The following is a 10,255-nucleotide window of genomic DNA, read 5'->3' on the forward strand; positions in this document are numbered from 1 at the left end:
GAAGCGTTCCCATGCAGGACAAACAAAGAAAGGGAAGTAACTAAAGTCTTGTTTAATGATATTATTCCGAGGTTTGGGGTGCCCAGGAGCATCTCCTCGGACAGGGGCTCACACTTTTGTGCTAAAATTGTGCGAGCAATAAGTAAGGCACTGCAAATCAAATGGCAATTGCATACGCCCTATAGACCCCAAGCTAGTGGGCAAGTGGAAAAGATGAATCATCTTATAAAACAACAAATTGCAAAAATATGCCAGGAAACTAATTTGCACTGGTACCAAGCCTTACCTATTGCTCTACTCAGACTAAGGGTGAAGCCCCGGTCAAAAGAAAAATTGAGCCCATTTGAAATTTTATATGGGAGACCTTATGCAATGCAGACTGTAAATAGTGAGGCTGTAGATCAAATAGGTAATCAATATGTGTATGATTATGTTATAGCTGTGGGGAAACACTTTGATAAAAATGCCACGGTGGTGATGGATCACCAACCTAAGCAACCAGATTGTAAACTGCATCCTTTTAATCCTGGTGATTGGGTATATGTTCAGAATCTTTTAGGGAAACCTCTGCAAGAGAAATGGGAAGGACCCTTTCGAGTGTTGCTCACCACCTTCACTGCAGTCCGAATTAAGGAGCGACCCACCTGGATCCACTACTCCCGAGTCAAGAGGGCCCCTGAGCAATGCCAAGAACATTCCTGAACAAGCTCAACATTATGGACTGGCGACCTTTAGTGTTGATGTTTGGACTCTGGATAAGTATGGCCTTATCACAAAACATTGCTCGGGGATGGCCACTGTCGAGTGCACGAATAGTTAAGGCAATACCATGGGTTGGTACACCACGCGTGGCATTACACCCCGAGTCTGGCCTAAACATTCATGTGTTACGTAACGACCAGCTGTATGAGCAAAAAGACTGGAGTCAAAATAAAGGCCAATTAGATTCATTAACAGGGAAAGAAGGGGATGAAATCCAGATAGAGTGTAAGAGTAATACTGTGAAAAGACAGGGCGGTGATCTAATCAAACTAACTGTGACACCTTTGAAACCTGTGTCACTAACACTTAACCTGGGACCCGGGACATGGGTCAAAAGGGAGGGACCAGCATCTTGCACCTGGGAAGGGGATAAAGAAAAGGAAAGATACGAAGCTCAGTGTGAAGTAAAGATAATACTGGAACATCCAATCGCAGTCACATGTGTATGGTCTAGCAAATACGGAGCTGCTTCCGACATGTTTCTTATAAAACTCACTGAGCGTTCCAACGCTACGGTATCTAATAAAAAGACTGCAAAAACTCCTCTTCCAAGCTGCAACAGAGCATACAATTTGACCCAGGTAGGACCTCAAGTGGTTAGGCAATCAAATGGGTTAAAGCTGTTGTTAGATCCTACATACTCATTGAAGAAAATTCAAGTCAACATCCAAACAAACATTACTCAGTTACGACAGGATTGCTGGCCCTATATCCAGCAAAGCCTTAAGGGCTGGAAGGCATGGCTAGCAGCCAGATCGCGCCCTAGGCGCGTGCAACGAGATGTCACTGGATGGTTTGGCACTGGGCTAGGGGTACTGAACACGATAGACCAAGAAGTATTGGTAAATAAATTAAGTGCCATTACTTCCCATTTGGGGGAACTCAAAGTGCCTTTGAGCTCATCCATACTTAGCCTCGCAGAAACACAGTCACTAGCAACTAAATTATTGACCCTAGTGGCTAATCACACCACTGAAGACCTTTTAAAGCTTGCAGAGTACACTGGTGATGCAAACAGAGAGATTGCACTCGCTATTCAGTGCACTCAAACACAGCAGTGGGTACAAACAGTAGCTGCAGGAATTCTGAGGGAAGGAACATCCGGAATACTACCCCAAGAAATAAAAGAAATGATAGCGAGAGATAGCTCTACGACCCAATTCGAGAAGGATCATCAGGCATGGTGGCAACTTGTAAATTTTACTTACTCACAAGGTGAGCAAATCGAGGCCTATGTGCTCACTATTAGTGCTGCCAAAGAGAAAGCCATCTTTCCTGTCCTGACTTTAGGAACTGTGCATCAGAACGTCGTAATTCGACCCATAGGCCATAATGTTTGGGCAAGTTTTGACTACTCCAGGAGTAAATGGCAATCAATTAGCACAGAAGCCTGTATTCCCAAAGAACAACTAGGATACATTTGTGAAAATACTGTCATAGAAAATGAAGATTTGTGCTTAGATGCTGAAGATAGATTGTGTACTTTTGAAATGTTTCCCCATAATGACAACCGATCACAGGTTTACTATGTAGGAAATGGCTGTGCATGTATTAGAACATTGTGCCATCATATTTTCATTGATTATTGTCCTGAGATAGCTAATGGTACCAATTTATGTGTGTGTAATTTTTCTAGAATCGTAGGCTGTGATTTTGATTATTCTGTTCCACTAACCACTATGCAATTGATTGAAGCTAAGTATACTCTGTATCATGATGTACCGCATTTGCAGATAGGCATGAATATTGATCTTTTGAAGGCAATGCTTATACACCCTGACATAAAACAATTAGTCCGTGAAGTTAACAGAACTACACAACGCATGCTTTGGCAAGTAACACATGATTCAAAAGGTATACAGCAAGTGCTAACAAAGATAGAACGAGTAGGGAAGCGTCACGCATGGGATATCTTTACAGGATGCTCCCCTGTGACTGCGCAAGTACTCCATTACCTGATATACCCTCTAATAGTCATGGTTGCAATGATTCTCATGTTCTCCTTCTTCAATGTGTGGCTATACTATAAATTGAATGATGTAGTCAAAAGGATCCGAGTACTGTGGACAATGGTTCAAAGGCGTGAGTACCTTCCCTTGGAACTTGACGAAGGATTTCGTAAGTTCTAAGGAAAGGGGGGAATGAAGAAGAGAGTGGATCAGGCCAAACTGTTTGTGTGAATTTACTTTATGTAGAATTAGAACTTGTAATATATGTTAATGAATTTATGTTCATAACCAGTAGAATTCAGGGATAAACTAAGAAAGAAGTGACCAAAAGCAGATGAGACATGCCAAGACCCTAACAGGATTAATTTCTGTCTTGGAGATAATTAGAAGTGTAAATTCTGGCACCACTGAGACGGCTGGGCACTGGGGGAGTGCAAACACAGGCACGAAAGGCAGGATGAGGCTGCCAGAACTAGCAGATAAGGGGAAGTTTTATTGCAAGGGTCCAATTATCCTCTATAACAAGGGGATGAAGTCATCAAGAGCAAGAAAGGTAAAAAGTTCAACCCTGAGGAAGACTTCGTTACTTCATCTGAAGACCCCCAAAGACCCCCGAACACATCCCCAAAAAGACAACTCCGCCCAGACTCCACCTGTTATGAATATGTATGTAAGGATGATGTGACCTACCCTTTTACTGTATAAATATACTAACCCTTTCCCTTAACCCTTGGAACTCCTTGTCCAGCGCTAGCTGGGGGTTTCCCCGGATCCGAAAATAAATACCTTTGCTGTTTAAAGACTCAAACTCTGTCTCTAAACAGTTTTGCTTGGCCTTTTTCGGCTTCAATAATCACATAAGACGAGAAGACCCTGTGGAACTTAAAAATCACTAGTCACCTCCCTAATACAAAACCTAGCAGGCCCACTACCCAGAGAGCCCTGACTAACATTTTTTGGTTGGGGCGACCTTGGAGAATAACAAAACCTCCAAACACAAGACCACAAATCTTTACTAAGTGCCACCACTCAAAGTACTAACAGTAACCAGACCAAGTATCCATCTGACCAATGAACCAAGCTACCCCAGGGATAACAGCGCAATCTCCTCCAAGAGCTCCTATCGACAAGGGGGATTACGACCTCGATGTTGGATCAGGACATCCTAATGGTGCAGCCGCTATTAAGGGTTCGTTTGTTCAACGATTAACAGTCCTACGTGATCTGAGTTCAGACCGGAGCAATCCAGGTCGGTTTCTATCTATGATTGACTTTTCCTAGTACGAAAGGACCGAAAAAGTGGGGCCAATACAACAAGCATGCCCCCTCTTTAAGTAATGAACGCAACTAAATTACAAAAGGAGCTCCTTCATCTCATCCTAGAAAAGGATTGCTAGCGTGGCAGAGCTCGGCAAATGCAGAAGGCTTAAGCCCTTTACCCAGAGGTTCAAATCCTCTCCCTAGCTTCCCCTACAAATGATCTGGCCCCAAACCATGACATACCTCACTATAGCCCTCTCCTACATCATCCCCATCTTAATTGCAGTCGCTTTCCTAACCTTAGTAGAGCGAAAAGTATTGAGCTATATGCAAGCCCGCAAAGGCCTAACATCGTTGGCCCATTCGGACTGCTCCAGCCAATAGCAGACGGAGTTAAACTATTCATTAAAGAGCCAATTCGCCCGTCAACATCTTCCCCCCTTCTATTTATTGCAACCCCAATGCTCGCCCTTTTACTAGCAATAACAATCTGAATTCCACTGCCCCTCCCATTCTCTCTCGCCGACCTCAATTTAGGCCTCCTGTTCCTCCTTGCAATATCTAGCCTAGCAGTATACTCAATTTTATGGTCAGGCTGTCCTGGTTTGGGCCAGGATAAAGGTGGTTTTCTGTTTCTGTACTTTTGCTTTTAGCTAAGTCCCTTGTAAGTAGTTGCATTTGCTGAAATTAACAGCAAGTTTCTCATGCAGTGTGTGTGCTTCTAGGATTGATAACACTTGATGTTTATAGTTACTGCTAGAGACTGGTATGCAGAGCCAAGGACACTCAGCTCTGAGGAAAACATTTTACCGTCCAGGAGGACACAGAGGCCCCACCTGAGCCCTCCTTTAGGGAGGAACGGACAAGATAGATGCCAGAATTGACCAAACAGAGTATTCCATCCCATATACGTCACACTCAGTATAAATTTGAGGCATCACGAGGGCCGAGCCAGATCTTTTCCTGATTTCCTGCTTCCCTTCCTTCACCCGGCATCCTGGAAGGATCCTGTCTGTTCATCTGCCTGTGGTCCTGATCCGTGCCAGCCCATATCTGTGTGTTCCTGCCTCCGGTTCCCGACTGCTGCCGACTCCAGGAGTCCAGCCTGGACTTTCCCAGGGCTGCCCTACAGCCTCGGTGGTGACGTGAGAGTTATTGGGGAAGAGGGGGGAGGAATGTGGTATCCATTTTCCTGTATATTTGTATATATTTAGTAATTTTACCTATTTATCATTACTGTTTCATTAAAGTTGTGTAGTTTAGTTTCCAACCCATAAGTCTCTCTCCCTTATTCTCTCTCCTTTCTCTATCAAGGAGAGAGAGACATTAATAGAGAGCGTCTGTTATTCGGTTTAATCGCCGGGCCAGTGTTAAACCGTGACAGATTTATTGGCGCCCAACGTGGGGCCTGAGCTAATTGGCTCGAGTCCAGTTTAAATCTTGACCAATTTGCCTGAATAGTCTGAATTCCAACTCCAGTGGGAGAATGGCTTTACTGAGTGGGAATCAGACTTTTTCCTTTGGAAATTTCACAGGGTTGGAAATTAAACCAATCATGCCGTACCTTTGGAATTTAGGGAATGTGATGTGTATTTCTGCAGCTGGAATGAGTGCTAATATGTGGCTTTCCTATCTGATGCCGAATTTTGCCCCAAAAGGCGAGAATAAACTGCCTCAAAGACTTGGTTTGAGTCAAATAGGCAGGAGGTATTTTATTAACGACGCGCGTCGGAGAAATCGCAAAGGGATTTCTGCATTCCCGTGACAAATGCAAGCCTTTTTATACATTTTGATTACAGAATTACATCATAGTACATACATAATCATGCATATGTATATAGAGGCGTGGTATAGGCGGGGTGTAGGGTGGAGCCTTTCTTTTGAGGAGCATCTTGGTGGTCGTTCCGGTTGCCTTCATCATTGGCAGGGGGCGTCCCGTGAGTCTTCCTCCTTTAAACTTTTGAACTTCTTCCTAATTTGGGCAATCTCCGATGTACTTGGCTTGGCCCCCATGGCTTGGCAGAGGCCTTTGGGTCAAGCCGACCTCGTTGGTTCTGGAATGCGCTGAGCTCTATCACTACCTGTTCCTATCTCTCTTCCCTGCCACTGTGTTCCATTCCTCAACTAATTTATTGCTCTATGTGGTTTTCCTAAACGCTGAGTTTTCTCCAGATGCTCTATATCTTATGCTTTAACCCATTATCTCTGGAAAGTAACTGTTTCAGGGGCTTCATTTCCCTCCTTTTCTTATAACTTACGAATTCTTTCGTCAAGTTCTAATCCTAAAGGGCGCTGATACGCCCGTACCATTGCCCAAATCATCTGAATCCTTTTCATTATGGATTTTAGCTTCCACCACAAGCATAAGTTCATAAGGGTTAGTAAAAGCATTGCTATAGTTATAATTAGTATCGGGTGCACCAGGTAGTGGAAAACCTGTGTTGCTGTCGGGGAGAATCCTGTAAAAATGTCCCACCAGTGATGTTGCCCTACTTGTTCTACTTCAGTCAATACCTTTGTTATTTTCTCTGAGTTGTGTTCCACCTGCAGGACCGTGCGCTTAGCTGTTTGGTTTACCCTTTGCACCAGTCTCTCCACTTCCGGATGCACAAGCATTGCCTTGAGAACCTCAACATCCATACCTATCTGTAATTTTGGCAGCTCGTGGTACAAGTCGTACTCTGCATTAATTAGCTGCTGAGTGGTTACGGGAGCGGTGTAGTTAAAATCGCAGCCTATGATCCTGGTAAAATTACACACACAGAAGTTAGTATTGTTAGTTTCCTCTTGGCAACTATCTACAGTTACGTTACTGCAAGCTGTTCTGACACAGGCACATCCATTCCCTACATAGTAGACTTGTGACCGTACTCTATTGTGTGAAAGCATTTCGAAAGTGCATACACTATTTTCAGTATCTAAGCATAAGTCCTCTGCTTCTACTATAGCATTTTCGCAAATGTAACCTAATTGCCCCCTAGGAATACATGCTTCTGTACTAACAGACTGCCACTTGTTTTTAGCGTTGTCATAACTCGCCCAGACATTATGATCCACTGGCCTAACAAGGACATTCTGATGTACCGTCCCTAGGGTAAGGATAGGGAAAATCGCCTTCTCTTCTGCAGCCCCAATGGTGAGAACGTAGGCCTCAATGTGCTCATGTTGTGGCACGTAAGTGAAGTTTACTAATTGCCACCAGGCTTGATGGTCCCTTTCAAATTGCGTAGTGTGACTATCCTTCAATATAGTTTCCCTTACTTCCTGGGGCAACGTCCCTGACATTCCTTCTCTCATTATTCCTGCCGCCACCGATTGCACCCACTGTTGTGAACTGGATTCCCCTTCCCAGGTGCAAGAGGCTGGTCCCTCCCTTCTGACCCATATCGCGGGTCCCAGGTTAAGTGTTAGTGACACAGGTCTCAAAGGTTTCACAGTTAGTTTGATTAGATCACCGTCCTGTCTTTTCACAGTATTACTCTTACACTCTATCTGGATTTCATCCCCTTTTTCCCCTGTTAAGGAGTCTAATTGGCCTTTATTTTGACTCCAGTCTTTTTGCTCATACAGCTGGTCGTTACGTAACACATGAATATTTAAGCCAGACTCAGGGTGTAATGCCACGCGTGGTGTACCAACCCATGGCAGTACCTTAACTATTCGTGCACCACCGTGGCATTTTTATCAAAGAGTTTCCCCACAGCTATAACATAATCATACACATATTGATTACCTATTTAATCTACAGCCTCACTATTTACAGTCTGCATAGCATAAGGTCTCCCATATAAAATTTCAAACGGGCTCAATTTTTCTTTTGACCGGGGCTTCACCCTTAGTCTGATTAGAGCAATAGGTAAGGCTTGGTACCAGTGCAAATTAGTTTCCTGGCATATTTTTGCAATTTGTTGTTTTATAAGATGATTCATCTTTTCCACTTGCCCACTAGCAATTGCCATTTGATTTGCAGTGCCTTACTTATTGCTCGCACAATTTTAGCACAAAAGTGCGAGCCTCTGTCCGAGGAGATGCTCCTAGGCACCCCGAACCTCGGAATAATATCATTAAACAAGACTTTAGTTACTTCTCTTTCTTTGTTTGTTCTGCATGGGAACGCTTCAGGCCACCCAGAAAATGTATCAGTCAAAACCAAGAGGTACTTATACCCCCCTTTCCTTGGAAGTTCAGAGAAATCAATCTGCCACACTTCCCCTGGGAATTTTCATCTACCAATTACTCCCTGGTGAACCTTTGTTCCCGTGTTTGGATTATTTTTCAAACAGCGTTCACCTTGGGATGTGACCTGTTTCACTGCTGTAAACAGCTTTGGCCCTGCTATTCTAACTTTTAAATGCTGATAAAGGGGATCCAATCCCCAATGGGCCTTGTCATATTCTGTCTTTACAAACTGCCATACTAATTTCTCTGGCAGTACCAGTTGTCCTGTTTCTAGCTGACCCCATCCACTATCTAACATTTTACCTTTGTTTCTTTGTATCCACTTACGGTCTGATTCCTGGTACTCTGGTTGAAAATTAGTGTCCAATTCTTCTGGTACCAGGGCCAATACTAAATCATTGGCTCTTGCAGCAGCTAATTTAGCTTCTGCATCTGCTGCTCTATTACCTATTTCTGGAACGGTGTTACCTTTCAGGTGCCCCTTGCAATGCATTATGGCCACTTGGGTTGGGAGCTGAACAGCCTCCAGCAACTGTAGGATTTCTGCTGCATATTTTATGGGTCTTCCCTGGGCAGTCAGCAGTCCTTGCTCCTTCCAGATTGCTCCATGGGCATGCACGACAGAGAAAGCATACTTAGAGTCCGTCCATATATTAATTCTTTCCCCTTTTGCCAGCTCGAGGGCTCGGGTAAGACCTATTAGTTCGTCCTTTTATGCTGAAGTTCCCACAGGCAAGGGATTTGATTCGATTACCTGCTCTGTTGTAGTTACTGCGTAGCCAGCCATCCTTACTCCCTGCTTTACAAAGCTACTGTCATCCGAGAACCAGTCGTCTGCCCCTTCGAGTGGCTCCTCCTTGAGATCTGGACGACTGGAATACACAGCCTCGATGGTTTCTAGACAGTCATGCTCAGTTGGCTCTGCTGACACTCTTCCTTCTAGGAATGATGCTGGGTTGACAACATTAGTGACTTGAATTGTTATGTCATCTGATTCAACTAAAATTGCCTGGTACTTCAGGAACCGAGAAGGTGACAGCCAATGGCCACCTTTCTGCTGCAGCACCACTGATACAGTGTAGGACACCAATACAGTCATTTTCTGGCCCATGGTGAATTTTCTGGCCTCTTCTATGTTTATGATTACTGCAGCCACTGCCTTCAAGTGTGTGGGCCATCCTTTACTTACTTCGTCTAGTTTGCTTAGAGAAGTAAGCCACAGCCCTTTTGTATGGTCCCAATTGTTGAGCCAGGACTCCCAGGGCCATTCCCTGGCGCTCATGTGAGAACAGCCAAAATGGTTTTGTTACATCGGGCAGGCCTAATGCCGGAGCTTTCATTAGTTCTTGTTTCAGTCTTTTAAAGGCTGTTTCTGCCTCAGGAGTCCAGACTAGAATATTTTTAGACTCTTTCAGCAAACCATAGAGGGGTTTAGCAAGTATGCCGTACTGGTATATCCACAGGCGACACCAACCTGTCACTCCCAGGAAGGCTCGCAGGTCTCTCACCGTTTCAGGCCTGGGCATCTGGCAGATGGCTTCTTTCCTCGCTGTTCCTAGGGATCGCTGTCCTCCAGAGATCTCGTATCCAAGGTAGACTACCTTTTCTTGTACCAGCTGTGCTTTCTGTTGGGAGACTCGATAACCATTTAAACCCAAGAAATTTAACAACGAGATTGTTCACTCAACACATTGTTCTTCTGTTTCAGTTGCTATCAGTAAATCATCCACATATTGCAGAAGCGTGCCTTCTCCCTGTGGCCGCTCCCACTGTTCCAATTCTTTGGCCAATTGATTTCCAAATATTGTAGGGCTATTTTTATAACCTTGAGGTAACACCGTCCAGGTTAGTTGTGTTTTCCTCCCTTTACCAACAGATTCCCATTCAAAGGCAAAAATCTTTTGGCTTTCTGGGGCTAAGGTAAGGCAAAAAAAAATGCATCTTTCAAATCTAACACTGTAAACCAGATCAGATTATCTTTGGGTTTGGTCAAAAGTGTATAAGGATTGGCTGGCTACCACTGGATGTAGAGTCTTTGTAATATCATTCACAGCCCTTAAATCCTGTACCAGTCTGTAAGTCCCATTTGGTTTCTTGACTGGTAA

General features: G+C 44.1%; 1 long non-coding RNA gene across 15 annotated transcripts in view; it reads left to right on the plus strand.

The window, feature by feature from the left end:
• The first annotated feature begins 3,545 nt into the window (after positions 1-3,545).
• Positions 3,546-10,255, plus strand: part of LOC115600065 — a 23,429-nt gene continuing 16,719 nt past the window's right edge. For 6 of the 15 annotated variants that reach the window (XR_003988788.1, XR_003988787.1, XR_003988796.1 and 3 more), the window contains exons 1-2: positions 3,546-4,568; positions 4,976-4,981. This is a non-coding gene — a long non-coding RNA (uncharacterized LOC115600065). Of the gene's footprint in view, positions 4,569-4,975; positions 4,982-5,067; positions 5,070-7,119; positions 7,128-9,565; positions 9,578-10,255 lie in introns of those variants that run through there. The other 9 variants (XR_003988793.1, XR_003988789.1, XR_003988798.1 and 6 more) reach the window with 3 other exon arrangements.

The sequence above is a fragment of the Calypte anna genome, chromosome W (genome assembly GCF_003957555.1).
Source record: "Calypte anna isolate BGI_N300 chromosome W, bCalAnn1_v1.p, whole genome shotgun sequence".
Lineage (NCBI taxonomy): Eukaryota > Metazoa > Chordata > Aves > Apodiformes > Trochilidae > Calypte > Calypte anna.